The sequence below is a fragment of the Zingiber officinale genome, chromosome 4B (genome assembly GCF_018446385.1).
Source record: "Zingiber officinale cultivar Zhangliang chromosome 4B, Zo_v1.1, whole genome shotgun sequence".
NCBI lineage: Eukaryota > Viridiplantae > Streptophyta > Magnoliopsida > Zingiberales > Zingiberaceae > Zingiber > Zingiber officinale.
The window spans coordinates 100,832,194-100,848,273 of record NC_055993.1 but is presented as its reverse complement, the minus strand read 5'-3'; positions in this window follow the sequence as shown (position 1 = coordinate 100,848,273).

Genomic DNA, 16,080 nt, shown 5'->3' with positions numbered 1-16,080 from the left:
GCATCCAATCAATCGGCTGATCAATTGGGAAGGCTTCTGTGTGCACGATATAAGCTCCCAATCGATCGACCGATCGATTGGGCCGTTGCTTGTCGCAGCACTCTCCCAATCGATCGGCTGATCGATTGGGCTTAGGTCAATCGATCAGCTGATCGATTGGGCTTAGGTCAATCGATCAGCTGATCGATTGTCCCAACCTTAACTTGCCTAAACTCAAGTCCAAGGTTCCAAAACCCAACATCTAGTCATCTGTGACCTGTTGGGACTCCTCCACCAAGTGTCCAATCAATCCTTTGACCTACTTGGACTTTTCTCCTCATGTCAAGTGTTCAGTCAACCTTGACCCACCTGGACTTACCGTCTCGTACAGAGTGTCTGGTCCTCCATGACCCACTTGGACTTCGACCAGATGTTCGGTCACCCTTGACCTATCTGGATTCCCTCGTGCCAAGTATCTGGTCAATTCTTTGACCTACTTGGGCTTCTCAACACCAAGTGTCCGGTCAACCTTGACCCACCTGGATCTCCACGTGTCTGGCTTCACTCACCAAGTCTTTCCATCTACCTAGCTTTACTCACTAGGACTTTTCTCTGCCTGGCTTCATTCACCAGAATTTTCACCTAGTTTTACTCACTAGGATTTTCACCTGGTTTCACTCACCAGGATTTTTTCACTGTCCAGCTTCACTCACCGGGACTTCCATCTGTCTGGCTTCACTCACCAGGACTTTCACATAGCTTCACTCACTAGGATTTTCACCTAGCTTCACTCACCAGGATTTTTAATTACCTAACCTCCAGTTAGAACTTTCCCAATCAAGTATTCGGTTAATCCTTTGACCTACTTGATTCCTCTTCTCATCAAACTAGTCATCCCTTGACCAGAGGGAAATTTCACTAACAATTTCCCTAATCGGACGCTTGCATTTGCAATCTCCATATATTGTCAAACATCAAAACCCAAACATCAAAACTCAAGCTTGAGCCAACTCAAGCTTAGTCAACCTGGTCAACTTGACCCAGGAGATATTGCACCAACAATCTCCCCCTTTTTGATGTTTGACAATATCTTTAAGTTAGGCTAATCCATAGCCTCAACTTTTTTTTATGCCAATGCATGAATGAGGGTTTCCTTCATTCTATCCCTTTCCTAAGGGCAAACTCCCTCTTAAGGCAATAAAGGCATAATTTAGACCCTACATTCTCCCTTAAACTTTCCTAGATGGGCAATGAAGGTCTAACTTAAACCCTACATTTTTCCCCTATTGACATGCATCAAAAACTCTCCCCCTAAAAAGTTACTCAATGTTGTGCATAACCTCACATATTATTCACAATACCACAATGAATGTACCATACCCTTTACTGTATCCAATGTTCACCCTTGAGTATCAAAACACTTTACAATGCTTATCCAAGAGCATTCACAACTCAACAATGAAGATATCCACTCTCTATTATTTTTCAATGCTCAACCTTGAGCATTTTCGTTAAGGAAGGTTAACCACCTTCCAATGTTGTTGAAAAATTAATTTTCATGTCCTTAAAGAGTAACTCTCCCTAAAAACATGCTCTAAACTTCTGTCATTACACCAACAATGACTTGGAATCCCTAAATCTTTAGGAAACTCAAAAATTGAAGTTTTGAGGTTTAAGTATCAATATTTGAATGCAAACCTCAACCTAAACTCCAACTTACTGGTCCTTAACCATTTCTCCTTGTTTTAATCATGAAAACTACCCTCAAATATATATAAATAGATTCCAAGGGGCTAGAAATGGTTAAAGGGGTGAAAAATGACTTAAAGTGTTGAAATCAGGCTTTCCTAGTCAAAATCAACCTTTTCAATCATTGGGGTTATGTCTCAATCGATTGACACCATTTCAATCGATCCACTGATCGATTCCGTGAGCTTCTGTTTGTGGAAAAGCCTTTAAATTGATCCACTGATCGATCCAAGTCTGGTTGAATCAATCGGTTGATCGATTTAGCGAGTTTCTGCTCGCGAAAATCCCCTTTCTCAATTGATCGACTGATCGATTGAGTTTCTGAATTTCTGAAATCCAATTTCAGTCAAAATTTAGAAATACCCTAAAAATATTACAAAATTCTAAAAATCATGAAATTATTGTAGACATTATTTAGGGTATATACTATTAAGGAAAAATAGTTTTCTAAAAAAATACTTTATATTTTCAAAGATTTACACAAACTTGAAAACTTGTAAAAACTTCGATGTTTCTTCTAAGTTTGTGACTAACTTTTCAATGATGATTACTATCAAAAGATAGTCTTCATCAAGATTTTCCAGAATACATTTAAAATGATTTTTAAAACTAATTTCCAACCATGTTCTTTGGGCTCAATGCACATGACTTGTACATTAGCTTTCCCAATGATTGGAGTACACAATAATATGTGTTTTGATGAAATCAAAACTCAAATAGATGCACTAAATCAATATCTTGAGTTTTGTTCATCATCCTAACATCTCACTTGTATCTAATGTGCACTAAAACACATACAAGTCACGTTATAATCTTTGTGAGATGTAGATTTTGGTTTTGCCCTAAACTCGGGATCATGCATATCTGTCTAGGCATTTTAAGAATTATGAACATCCACCTAGGATGTTACTAGTTAGTAAATACCATTGTCCTTAATTTTAAGGAATTTAAAATGATATATGATGAGTTATGACATACATCAAAAAGAATATTTTTTAAAAGAAAATATATTGCTACATGATGTATGTATGATATGCCATGGTATTTTTATATTTTTCATAATAATCATGAATGCTAAACATAATGTCATGACATATGATGGACAAACAAAGCATGAAAATTTAACATAAATCAAAAGTACTTGGATATTCTATCTAAGTGTCCTTAATCCTTAGCTAAACTTAAAATTAACCTAGATTGCCCCTTATCTCCTCAAGAAAATGAGAAAACCCAACTTGACATTTCTTTAACTCTTGATTAATTTGTGCCAATTAAAATTAAGCATAATTCCTCAAATTTTTTGGCACATTTTACTCTTTCAAAGAGTAATCAAATTAATCCTTTTCATTTTTAAAGGTTAACAAAATCTTGAAAATGCCCTCAAGTGTCAACTTTATCAAGGTTGAGTTAACCAACCTACCCATTTAGAATTGACACACTCTGACCCATCTAGGGCATAGAAAATATGCTCCTAGGAACCCAAAACCTATTGGCGCTCCTTGGATGCTCTAGGCATTCACTAGGGATAACTTCCCTAGATACCTTCCTAATGACCTTTCTAGATTTCTTAGAAGCCTTGGTCACTTCCTCTAGGTCAACTCTAGGGATTGCTTCCCTTGTGACCTTCTTGGTGACTTTCTTTGACTTCTTAGAAGTCTTAGTCACATTGGTCTTTGTAAAAATACTCCTAGGAATACCTTCCCTAGTATTTTTGACTTGACCCCTAGACCTAGAGTTGGTTCCATAGCTATATGGAACCCTATGGTAAGAAGTTACATCCTTCTTAGCCTTAAGTTTGTATCCCAAACCTCTATGGCTATTGGATGACTTTTGTACTCCTAGACCTAGGTTATGCTCATTTTGTCCTTTTAGGATATTTTCCATCCATTTTAGGGTCTTTTCCATTTTATCAAGACTTGATTTTCTTTCCATAAATCCCTAGATTTTGGTTTATCATTACATCCTTGAGCATTTCTATTTCTAGGCTTATAACTAAGGTCCTTAGTATTCTTGCCTAGTTTATATACCTTCCTAACCTTAGGTGAAGTAGTCTTGACATGAAGAGCTACATATTTTTCTTTAATACTATTATGCCTCCTATTTTTATGATAAATAGTATTGAAATGATAAAAATTAGAATTATCATGCTGTTTATCATGAGTCAAAGGAATAAGTTCAATAAATGATACCTTAGGTTTTACCTTGGAAGCTCTCCCTTGACTTGTGTTTCCTCCTTTGACTTTGGTCGGCTTCTTCCCTTTAGGACATTGGCTCCTATAGTGTCCTTTTTGATTGCACGAAAAGCACACAATGTGCTCCTTGCCTTTGCGTTCCACGGGACCGACTCTCTTAGGCTTCTCCTTGCCCTTGGGTGCCACTTGGCCCTTCTCCTTAGTTAATTTGGGGCACTTGCTCTTATAGTGGCCATGTTCCCTACACTCAAAACATATAATATGATTTTTATTATTAGTTGAGCTAGTTATATATTTACATGTAGGGATGACACTTGATTCTCCATTTGACGTCTCTTGATTTTTGAAGGATGCTCCATCTTCTTCTTCTTCACTTGACCCGGAAGTAGAAACTTCTCCTTCTTCTTGGTCCAGAGTTACCGAATGTCGCTCTCCCTTAATCCTAGAGGTGGAGACTTCTTCATCTTCATCTTGTACATGAAACAAAGTGTATGCTCCCTCTTTGCCCTTTTGATTGCATTCCGTTGAGGATGAAGCCTCTTCTTCTTCCTCCGATGTTAAGCATCTCTCAACTTCGAGCTCCTCTCCTTCTTGATCCAATGAGTTGCCCTCTTTAGATTTTTCTTGAATTGGTACAGTGGAGGGAACCTTATGGAGTTTAGCCAATTTGCTTCATAGCTCCTTGACATCCTTATACTCTCCAATTTGAGTCAAAATATTGCTTGGCAATAAGTTAACCAATAGCTTGATCACTGTGTCATTTGCCTCGCTCCTTTGAATTTTCTCTTGACTCCACTTGCTCCTCTTGAGAATTTTGCCTTTTCTATTGGATGGATCTTCAAAGCCTTCCATTAGAGTAAATTATTGCTCTATTTCTATCATAAGGAAATTTTTTATTCTTGATTCCCAAGAATCAAAACTTGTGGATACGAATGGAGGAGGCTTTCTTGTATCATATCTGAGTCCATCTCAGAAATCCATTTGAAGTTGAGTTCTTTTGAAGTCTTTGACTTTGTCGAACTTGCTTCAACTTCTTCTCCCTCTAGCTTGTTGCCCTTTCTAGTGAAGATGCCGGTGAAGAGTGACCTCACTCTGATACTACTTATTAGGGTCGATTTGTGCTAGAGAGGGGGTGAATAACTCATCGCACTTTGGTTGCTTGCTTCGTGATGATGAAATGCAGCGGAAATACACACAAAGCACACTCACAATGCTAACGCTAGGATTTACTTGGTATCCACCTCAAGAAGAGGTGACTAATCCAAGGATCTGACCCTCACTCACTCATCCACTATAAAAACACTCCTTCTCGATAACTACTGAAGGCGGAGAAGCTTTGTGCAATCTCTTAATACAACAAGAAGAAATGAAGCAGCAAATACAAAAAAAATCTTACTAGATTTTACACAAATGAAACCCTAGCTAACTTCTTCTTCTTGTGTGGAATGCCTCTTAACCTTGGAAGTGCAACAACACTTTACTCCAAGAAGCTTCAAGAACTGGCATAAACATGTGAGAAAAGATCTCAAGAAGTGGAGAGGAAGAATTGTGGAGTCGCTGCAAGGAAGACGATTTTAAACTCGACACTTCCTTCACAACGGTCACATCCCAATCGATTTACCAATTGATTGGGGAGGCTTGAATCGATCGGTTGATTGATTCAGAGTGCTTCTATGCTCTGCTGGATAAACCTAAATCAATCGACTGATCGATTCAGCGTTTATCGCGACTCATGTGATTTCCAGCCCCCAATCGATCGGGCGATCGATTGGCGGTGCCCAATCAATCGACTGATCGATTGGGAAGGCTTCCGTGCATGTGGTATAAGTTCCCAATTGATTGACCGATCGATTGGGCTACCAATCAATTGGGCTGCTGCTTGTCGCAGTATTCTCCCAATTGATCGACTAATTGATTAGGCTTAGGTCAATTGATCAGCTGATCGATTGCCCTAACCTTGACTTGCCTAAACTCAAGTCCAAGGTTTCCAAATCCAACATCCGGTCATCCGTGACCTGTTGGGACTCCTCCACCAAGTGTCTGGTCAATCCTTTAACCCACTTGGACTTTTCTCCTCATGCCAAGTGTTCGATCAACCTTGACCCACCTGGACTTACCGTCTCGTGCCGAGTGTCTGATCCTCCATGACCCACTTGGATTTCCACCAGATGTCCAGTCACCCTTGATCCATCTGGATTTCCTCGTGCCAAGTATCCGGTCAGTTCTTTGACCTACTTGGGCTTCCCAACATTAGGTGTCCGGTCAACCTTGACCCACCTGGATCTCCACGTGTCTGACTTCACTCACCAGGTCTTTCCATCTTCCTAGCTTCACTCACTAGAACTTTCACCTAGCTTTACTCACTAGGATTTTCACATGGCTTCACTCACCAGGATTTTCCCACTGCTCGGATTCACTCACCAAGACTTCCATCTGCCTGGCTTCACTCACCAGGACTTTCACCTAGGTTCACTCACTAAGATTTTCACCTGGCTTCACTCACTAGGATTTTCCCACTGCCCGACTTCACTCACCGGGACTTTTATCTGTCTGGCTTCACTCACCAGGACTTTCACCTAGCTTCACTCACTAGGATTTTTACCTTGCTTCACTCACTAGGATTTTCAATTACCTAACCTCCAGTTAGGACTTTCCCAGTTAAGTATCCGGTCAATCCTTTGACTTATTTAGCTCTTCTTCTCATCAAACTGATCATCCCTTGACCAGAGGGGAATTGCACCAACAATCTCTTCAATCGGATGATTGCATCTACAATCTTCATATATTGTCAAACATCAAAATCCAAATATCAAGACTCAAGTTTGATCCAACTCAAGTTTAGTCAACCTGGTCAACCTGACCCAGGAGATATTGCACCAACAAGTTTGAGGGGGGGGGGGGGGGGGGTTGTTAGATTATATATATTATTTGTTTATAGATTTTAAGGCAATTTGTTCTTTTTTTTCCTTTTATATTTAGGATTTAGGTTTCTTAACTTACTATATAAGGCTTTATATTATATATTTCTAAATTCATTTTTTTTAATTTAATAATATGACTAATTTTTTCCTTTTCTTAATTTCTACATAGAGCATGCAGGAGCTCATCGTAGCTGCCAGCGAAGCAAGGGATGTAGCCCTAGCGGCCGCCCTCTCTCAATAATAAGAGCTGTAACCCTTCTCTTCCTCTTCTAGGGCTTTCTTTCCACAACAAGAGCAGTAGCCTCTCCGTCTCCCTCTCCTCTTCTCAAGAGCGAGACCTTGTTGCCCTCTTTCAACCATAGCAATCGCCGAAGCTCGCCGGAGCTCCGCCTGAGCTAACCGAGGCTAACAAAAAAGAGAGAAAGGTTCTCCCTTTCCCTTTCATTGTCCAGGCTTTTTCTTTTGTTTCCCACCTTCCGCATTTGATATTGTTGCCTCTTCTAGCATAAGCAAGTTCAACATCTTCCCTTTGTTCCTATGTGTTTTTGGGTGAGCACATTAGCCAGATCCACCAATGTTGATCGTTGTCGGAGCCGGCCAATGCTCCTCTCTTTTTCCTCTTCCTTGTTTTTAAACCATAGGAGGTATATTTTACCAATTTTTATTTATGATGGTATAAAGGTTGGTAATTACTTATCGAAAAACAATTGATTGCTTAGAACTAATTACGATTCATTGTGCAGGTTTGATTTACTTGGGTGTTTCATATCAATGAAACACCTCTGTTGTTTTATCGGTTGAAGAAATATTATGAGGTATATATTTTTTCCTATCTTATTATTCAAGAGAAATGGATCTCGTTTAGGAATTGAAGTATTACAAGGTAGTAGAATCAAGATTTGATCCGTCTTGTGTTATTATGTTATGAGATATTTATCGAGTTTTGAGGTATTTTTTCATTGTATTTATAGATATGAGTTTGAGCAGAGCATGTTGATTTGATGATACTACATTTCTTTGTGCATGAATAAAGAGATAAATTGAATTATATCTATATTTGTATAATTGTTTTCAAAAAAGAATAAAATGGGTTCAAAATAATTAAGCCATTGGAGCATAAATAATTGATGTTACTTTTTATTCACATATGAGTTTTTATGAAGATTAAGATGAGAATGATTGTTTTAAAAATTAAATAATATTTTGAATTATTCTTCTGTTCACTAATACAAATTAAGCCTAAGGCATTACCAAAAATGTATTATTTTTGGCCTATAAATATTTCATTATGCCTAAGGTAACACTTTTGATTCTAGCTTCTAAAGTTCGGCCATGTTAAATATAATGCAACACTTTTATCATTTTACGTAACATTTTCTTGAACGGTTGTAATATATAACAAAGGCAACACTTCTTATGCAACACTTTTTTCTTCCAAAAGTAACACTTATTTTTTTTTGTTACTCTTGAGAAATAACAACACTTTTTATTATTAATAGCAATACTTTTTATAATTTTTTAACCTAATAATGCAACACTTTCTCTACAAATGCAACACTTTTTATTAATTTTTTTACCTCTTAAATGTATCACTTATTGCTTCATATGCAACACTTATATTTGTGTTTTATTTTTTTAAAAATAACACTTTTGCTCATTAATAGTAACCCTTATTTTTTTCATGAATATATTATTGATAATGCAATTTTATGATCCAATCAAAGGCAATTATACAAAATAAATTATCCAAAATATGATCATTGTATTGCAAAAGTTGTACCACACTATATTCTCCTTAAAATTTTACAAAAAGCCAACAATTGACATATAAAAATATGTAGTTAGCTAAAGTATTATAAAAAAAATCCATCAATTAATATCTCCATGAATCTCTCCATGTGGCATAAACATGTTTGCACCCATAGCTTTGTCATATACATATTTCAGTATGAAGCTCATTTCAAAACTTGAATCATCACAATTCTTGTATGGCATACAGTTCTACAGAGCTATACAAATATTTGTGCCACAGCTAAAAATGAACCACCTCTCAAATACAACTATAACTTGACGTACTTGTCCATATACCCCTATAGCAAACACAAAGCAACAATCTTTACCATGCAAACTCCAAATAAATTATGATTGCAATTGAATATAAAGAAGCACAATCAATTAAGAGGGGGCAAAAGAAAAAGTAAACTAATAGGAGTATATTAAACTTTATTGACAAAGCTTGGCCACCTACACTCAAAGTAAGTATCTTAATATGTTATTTTACCCATTTATAACAAGTACATAAGACTCTTGGTCACAATCATGTTAACTATTTCTTCTTCAAGAATAAAGAAAGCAGTAAAGAGAAATAATTGAGTAAACAAAACATGCAACCACCAACCAAGACCGCCAAGTCAAGCATAGAATGAAACAAAAATACAATCAAACAAAAGCAAGAACATCTTATCAACTCCAGAAAGAAAAAAAAAGTTTAGAAAACCACACTGAGTCATACCGAGTATATAACCAAAGATGCTTGTAGCTGTATTTTTCCATTTAACTTCTTAGAACCTTAGACAATATAAATAGTAGAAAGAACAATAAATTTAGGTTAAGTTAGAGTGAAATAACCAATTAATGAATCTTCACATTCTACACAAATCATTTGTCTACACGCACCAGAGATTTGACAATAAACTAAACAGGTCCACATATTTAATATCAGATGAAGGAACTAAACATTATAAATGTTCAAGAATTGAAACAAGAAGCATAACATGCTCAATAATATTTTTTTCTTCTTTTCTAATGGTAAATCAGTCACCAGAACTGAGGAAATAAATTGCATCTGCTTCTACAAGCCTTAAGAGCTATTTACATTTGCAAATATATGGCAACAACATACTAGATTGATTTTCCAGAGGCAATCAAACTTTCCTGGAGCCTTAAGGTTGTTGTATGCAAGATATAAAACTAATCCAGGGGTGCAAGACATAAACTAATCCAAGGCTGCTGTAGGCACTAATCCAATAGTGAGACAGGATCTAAGTTATAAATTGATCTTATTTTTAATGTGCTAACTCTATTTTGTAGGATATTTTTTATTGTTTGGACTCATGTGTCGTGCAAGAAATTGAAGTTCTAAGTTGGCTAGAAAAAGAATTTTCAGACGCCCTAGAAGGGTCCGGGTGCCCGGAGTGGGTCTAGGCTCTTAGATTGGATTAAACCTAACCACACATGCAGTTGAGTTAGCGCACTCTAATTGGTCAATACACGTCAGAGTCTAGGTACCAAGTGTAAGAAACTATTGCGCTAAACACGTAGAAAGTGCAGCAGAAAAAATAGGTTCCTTTCAGAAGATCCATGCGAAAGGAAACCATATACTAAGTTTCTACATGAAGTAGGGAGTTATACTTTTAGTGCATGTACTCAAACTCCAGACAGCTAGGATCTCAGCACGATCACATGCCCATGCCTCTAATGGTATCCACACGAACAAGCCTTCGTTTGTCTCATAAACTCACAAAGTGGAGAAGGCAACCACCTAAGGTTGTGATAGAAACCAAGATAGAGGTTTCAGCCAAGAGAAGGAAGAATGTGGAAGAAGAAGACTAAATTTTTTTCATCTCATAAAATTTTTATCCATAAATCATATTTATATCCATCTCATGAATACCAAAGGGTTTTGCCCTTTGGTCTTCCAATCCAATGGATCAAAATTAACCATTCAATCCAATGGTTCAAAATTGACTATTCATCTTCCATGGTGAATTCAAGTTCACCCAATGAGTCTAACTCATTAAACCTCATCAATCTAAATTAATTCCATGAACATCAATCCAAATTGACTCCATAAATCTAATTCAAATTAGACTTAATCCAATAATTGGATCAAATTGATTTTAACTCAATGAGTCTAATTTGGATTATATTTAATCCAATGATCCATCATATAAACCCATCTCTAAATCAACTTGTTCTTTGTGTGTGACCCAATAGGTTATCATAACATTGGCAATGTATCCAAATCAATATTTAGATACATAAGCAATGAGTGACATCTAACAAGACATCATTCCTACCCAAGTGACGAGAATGTCGAGATTCAACTTAACATTTCCATGACTATTATTTTGTATGACTTAGTCCTTCTATTGTTGATATCTAGATTGATTAATGAAACATAAATCGTGTCATCCTCTTATCAATTCTTGTGTTTCTTAATCTCTAAGTAGACACACTCAATCAAAAAAGCTCAATATCTCATATTGACTTATTTGAGCATGACCATGCTTTCTTGTGTCCTACTAATCAAGGGGTCCACAGATATCACTTCCGTCATATGAAAGAGATAGATCCATCTATATCACTCACATCCCTTCGCATGTTATTGTATACCCAGTGATTGACTTTATAGTCCACCCTATTACAGGTGATGTTTACCGATACCAAAGTATACACTGCCTTATGTAGGAAACCGTAGTACTTCAGGTCTAAGGACTATTCATACCAATAGTCACATGAGAATGTTTATGACACTCATATAATGATCCATGAAATATCTCATGGTGGGTCATTCAGTACATATTTTTTAATATATACTCATGTGTCAACCTGATATCTAATATCCATGACTTGTGAGATTAAGTCATCCGTTGACCTACATACTAGTCTCAACGCATTAATATTGTCCTTGCATATTAATGTTTGACTAGGAATAGTTAAGAGTAGTGCTCTATGTATATCTATAATATCTCACTATCAATTCAACCGATTGATATGTTGTAGATTAGAACCTCCTACACTAGGACATTATTATAATTATCATTTAGCATGGAATTGAAATAAATATAATAACCAACTTTGTCTTTTATTAATAATGAAATATGATACAAAAGGAGCTTTTTACAATCATCTCATAATTGATACTAAGGCTAATACTAACACCAGGACTGGTCTAGCATCCGGGAGTAGATAAAGGTGACTTGGATAAAGCTTCACCTAGGTGCAGTCACGTCAGCATTCTAGGAGCTTGGGGGTAGTCCAGACGCTCAGAGTTGGATAACTCAACGTCGAAGCAAGATCTGATAGGCTTCAGTACTAGTGGCACCCGGGGGTGGTCCAGGTGCCTAGAAAGACTTATAAATGAAGCTTCAACCAGCATTATCAGGACAATAATTGCTCCGACTTTCATACTCACGTGTTGCTCCGAGAAGCTCTCCATGACACCGAAAAGCTGCTCCGATAATCGATACTCAAGCTATTACTCTACTTGTTGTCAGTATATTTTACTTATTTGTTTTGTACTTAAAATTTGTATAATCATTCGAGCTTATAGTGATTGCCGAACGAAAGCACTCACCGAGTATGAGCCTTGGAGTAGGAGTCGTCGAAGGCTCTGAACCATGTAAAACCAATTTGTGTTAGCGCTTGATTTTCTCTTTCTACTTTCCGCTGCATCCTCTCGAGTTTTTAAAAAATGTGAAAAAGCGACTCACGCTATTCACCCCCTTCTAGCGCTTTACGATCCTTCACCATCATGGTCCGCAATATCAAGATATTTTAAATCAACAATTGGATTTTTTTAATCTAGACCGAATTGGCTAGGGCCGAGCTCATGGCAGCTGTGCAACCATTCCCATGGTTGGTCGGGGCCAAGAAGGCCAAGAGCAACCTGGTTGTGGCCGACCAAGTTCGGTATAGATGCCGCAAGCAAGCTGGACATGACTCAGCCAAGCTCGCGACTAAGGGTCCGCGTGCAAAGCAGCCGCGACTGGTCAAGCTTGTGGTCAAGGGGCCATGAGCAAGCCAACCTTGACTAGCCAATAGAGCGGGAGAGGAGTTGGAGAGCTGTAACACTGATAACCATGATTTTGCTACAATATTTTGATTCATAATGTATTTTTTTAATGGTTTATTCATAGCTTAATCTCACATTTACATCATATTTCATAATTGCATGTGATCTTGGACTTAATTGTAATTTAGCCAATTATCATGGTATTTGATGCTAATATTTGGTTATTATTTTGTAAGCATCAAAAGGGTCATGAACCCGATCAGATCAGACCATATTTGGGCTCAAATCTAGGGCTAAACGAGGCGATCAAGCTTTGGATCGATTTGGACCATCCGTTGAAGATCGGAGAGATCTGAGCCATCCGTTGAGAATCCGGCTCTTCCGACCTAACGAGGAGTAGATCTGAGCCATTGATGAAGATACGGAAGTTTTGATCCAGATTTGAGTTCATCCAGCCGTTGATCAAGCCTAAGTTAATTTGGACCGTCCGATTAGTTTTGAAAGGGATATAAAAGCCTCGCGAGAAGCTACAGTGAAGTTGGGCTCGGCTTCGCGATTTTGTGCTACAGTGCTTCTTCTTCTTCACGTGACGACTGACGCTCCCGTTCACGATTCCAGATCCAAGAGTTAGTGTTCTTCACCGGCGGTGATCCCTGAGCTTCGGCGTTCACCGTCCAAGGTCACAGAAGCGACAGAGGGCGTTCCCCAGTCCGTGAAGTTGAGTTTCTGTCCATTTTTGCAATCCGGATTTAGGGGTGTTTTCCGATCCGTGATTTCCATCATCACCGGAGTTCGAGGGCGTTCCCAGAAGCTCCGATCACACTCCCGTTACTCCATCCCATTAGCGACTCTGACATTGATATGATCAATCAATTGGTGACGGCAAATTTCCAGATTCCAGCTCTGTTTCCTTGTGCATTGTAAACTCCAACCGATTGTGAGCTCGAGGGTGTTCCCAGAGGCTGTGAAGAGTCGGCTGGATTAGTTGGAAGCTCAGGATTCAAAGCCGATTACCAGAAGGGCGTTCCCAGAGGTGGTTCTGTAGTGATAGCAGGGAGGAGAAGCTGCATTCTCAGATCTGTGATGTTTGAACATTTGTTTCTTAGTTTGTTTTCTTTGTTTGTCTTGCAATTTACTTGAATCTTCCATCACATGGCTCATATCACCAGATCTAATTTCTTAGCTTTGCAATTTCATCTTTGTTTCAGTTTAGTTTGCAATTCGGTGCTGTTCTTTATTTGTTTGCTTGAACCTCTGATTTCTTGTTAAATTTTGCAATCTAGAATTTTTTTAGCTACTAACAAAGTTTGCAATCTGATTTTGATACTTAGTATTTACCATATGATTTCTTTAAACCATAGAAATATGAATTTAGTCTAACTTCTGGATTAATTACTTAACCAGTTTGTGTTTTGGATTAGATGTTCTTATTATCAAGAGTTTGTTTTGTGTTAGTTACTTATCCGTAGCATATGTCATGACTGTGATTTAGTTTGCATGATGGATGTTTAATTTGCACTCTTGAATGTTGCCTCTGTTCAACTTTATTGTGTTGGAGCTCTTGAGTTTGGTTACTACTATGAGTGTGGATTGAGGATGTGGAAATTGACTCATTTGATTCAATGAAACATTAGAATCCGAATTTAATTGTAATAAGCTCAATGAGATGCAAGAGAATGATGTTTAGATGATATTTACATTCTTTCAATTCTATTCTTGATTTTAGTGGATGAATTCAAATTGTTATGTGAATCAAATGGAATTGCTATACGAATGTTGTTGATGTAATAATTCGAGTTAAATCAATTCTAGAACACTCACACACTCACTAGTTATTCTCGGAAAAATATGACTCGGAACTCGTTGCTACAACACTTGTATTGATTTTAATGAGTTTCTGTTGGTTGCTACTCGGAAAACCTAGAGGTTTCACTGTACAAAAATTTTGTACAAAGGTCTGAACCTTTTCCTAGCTACCATGTGTTCTTTTAAATTAAATTTTGGATCGCCTGCGGAACTTAACACGTTTGATCCAAAACTTAATCTATTCGTTCTTTTAGGTTTTGACTTGGGTCTCCTGCGGAACTTAACACGTTCGACCCAAATCACCTTAAGTTATTAATTCCATTAAATATTAATTTCCATAATTGGTTCCCAGTACTGACGTGGCGAGGCACATGACCTTCTAGGATATGGGAGCAATCACCACCAACTAGACAAAACCTTTTATGGAAAGCTAATATTTAATTTCCTAAAATAACTTTAGGTTAACCGAAAAGAACAATCAAATCACAAGAAAAAAGAAAACAAAAGAACACAACATCGAAAACATATTCGAAATACTAGAATCGCATGCCTCTTGTATTTGGTATTATTTCCAAAAATAACTAGTATGATGCGGAAAGAAAAATTACTAGTTATACCTTTTAGAAAGACCTCTTGATCTTCTACCGTATTCCTCTTCTAACCTCGGACGTTGTGTGGGCAACGATCTTCCGAGATGAGAAACCACCAAAGCACCTTCTTTTCCTTTCTTCAAATTTCGGCCAAGCACAAAGCTTCCAAAAGATGAAGATCTTTTCCACCAACCAAGCTCCAAGGGATGTAAGCTTTCTCTCCTTCTTCCTCAAGCTAGATCCGGCCACCAATTAAAACTCCATGAGCATGAAGAGGTTCGGCCACAAAGAGAAGAAGAAGAGAAGAAGAAAGGGCCGGCCACACCACCAAGGAAAAGAGGGAGAAAAATAGAATAGAGTCCTTAGCCTTGAAGCCTCCTCTACCCCTCTTTTATAATCCTTGGTCTTGGCAAATAAGGAAAATTTAATAAAAACTTCCTTAATTCTTTTGCCATTGAAAAGGAAAATTTATTTAATTAAAAACAATTTTTCTTTTCAATTTTGCAATGGCCGGCCACACCAAGAAATCTCCAAGCAAATAAAATTTTAAACACCAATTAAAACTTCCTTATTTGCTTCCGGAAATTTATAAAAATTTCTCAATAATTTTTATCCCTTCATGATTGGTTTATAAAAAGGAAATTTAATAAATTAAAATCTTTCTTTTAAACATGTGGATAAAAAGAAAGTTATCTCTATAAATTAAAATCTCTTTTAATCTACAAATAAGGAAAGATATCAAATCTTTTCTTAATCTTTTGTAGAAACTTATAAAAGAGAATATTTAATTTTAAACTCTCTTTTAAATCATGAACATGGTTTAAAAAGGAAAGTTTTCTTAAAATTTAAAATCCTCCTTTAATCAACAAATAAGGAAAGATTTCAAATTTTAAACTCTCTTTTAAACATGTAGATGATTTACAAATAAGGAAAGTTTTTACCAAAAATTAAAACCATCCTTTTAAACTACAAATAAGGAAAGAGATTAATCTCTTCTCTTAATCTTTTGTAGAAAGCTATAAAAGGAATTTTTAATTTTTAAACTC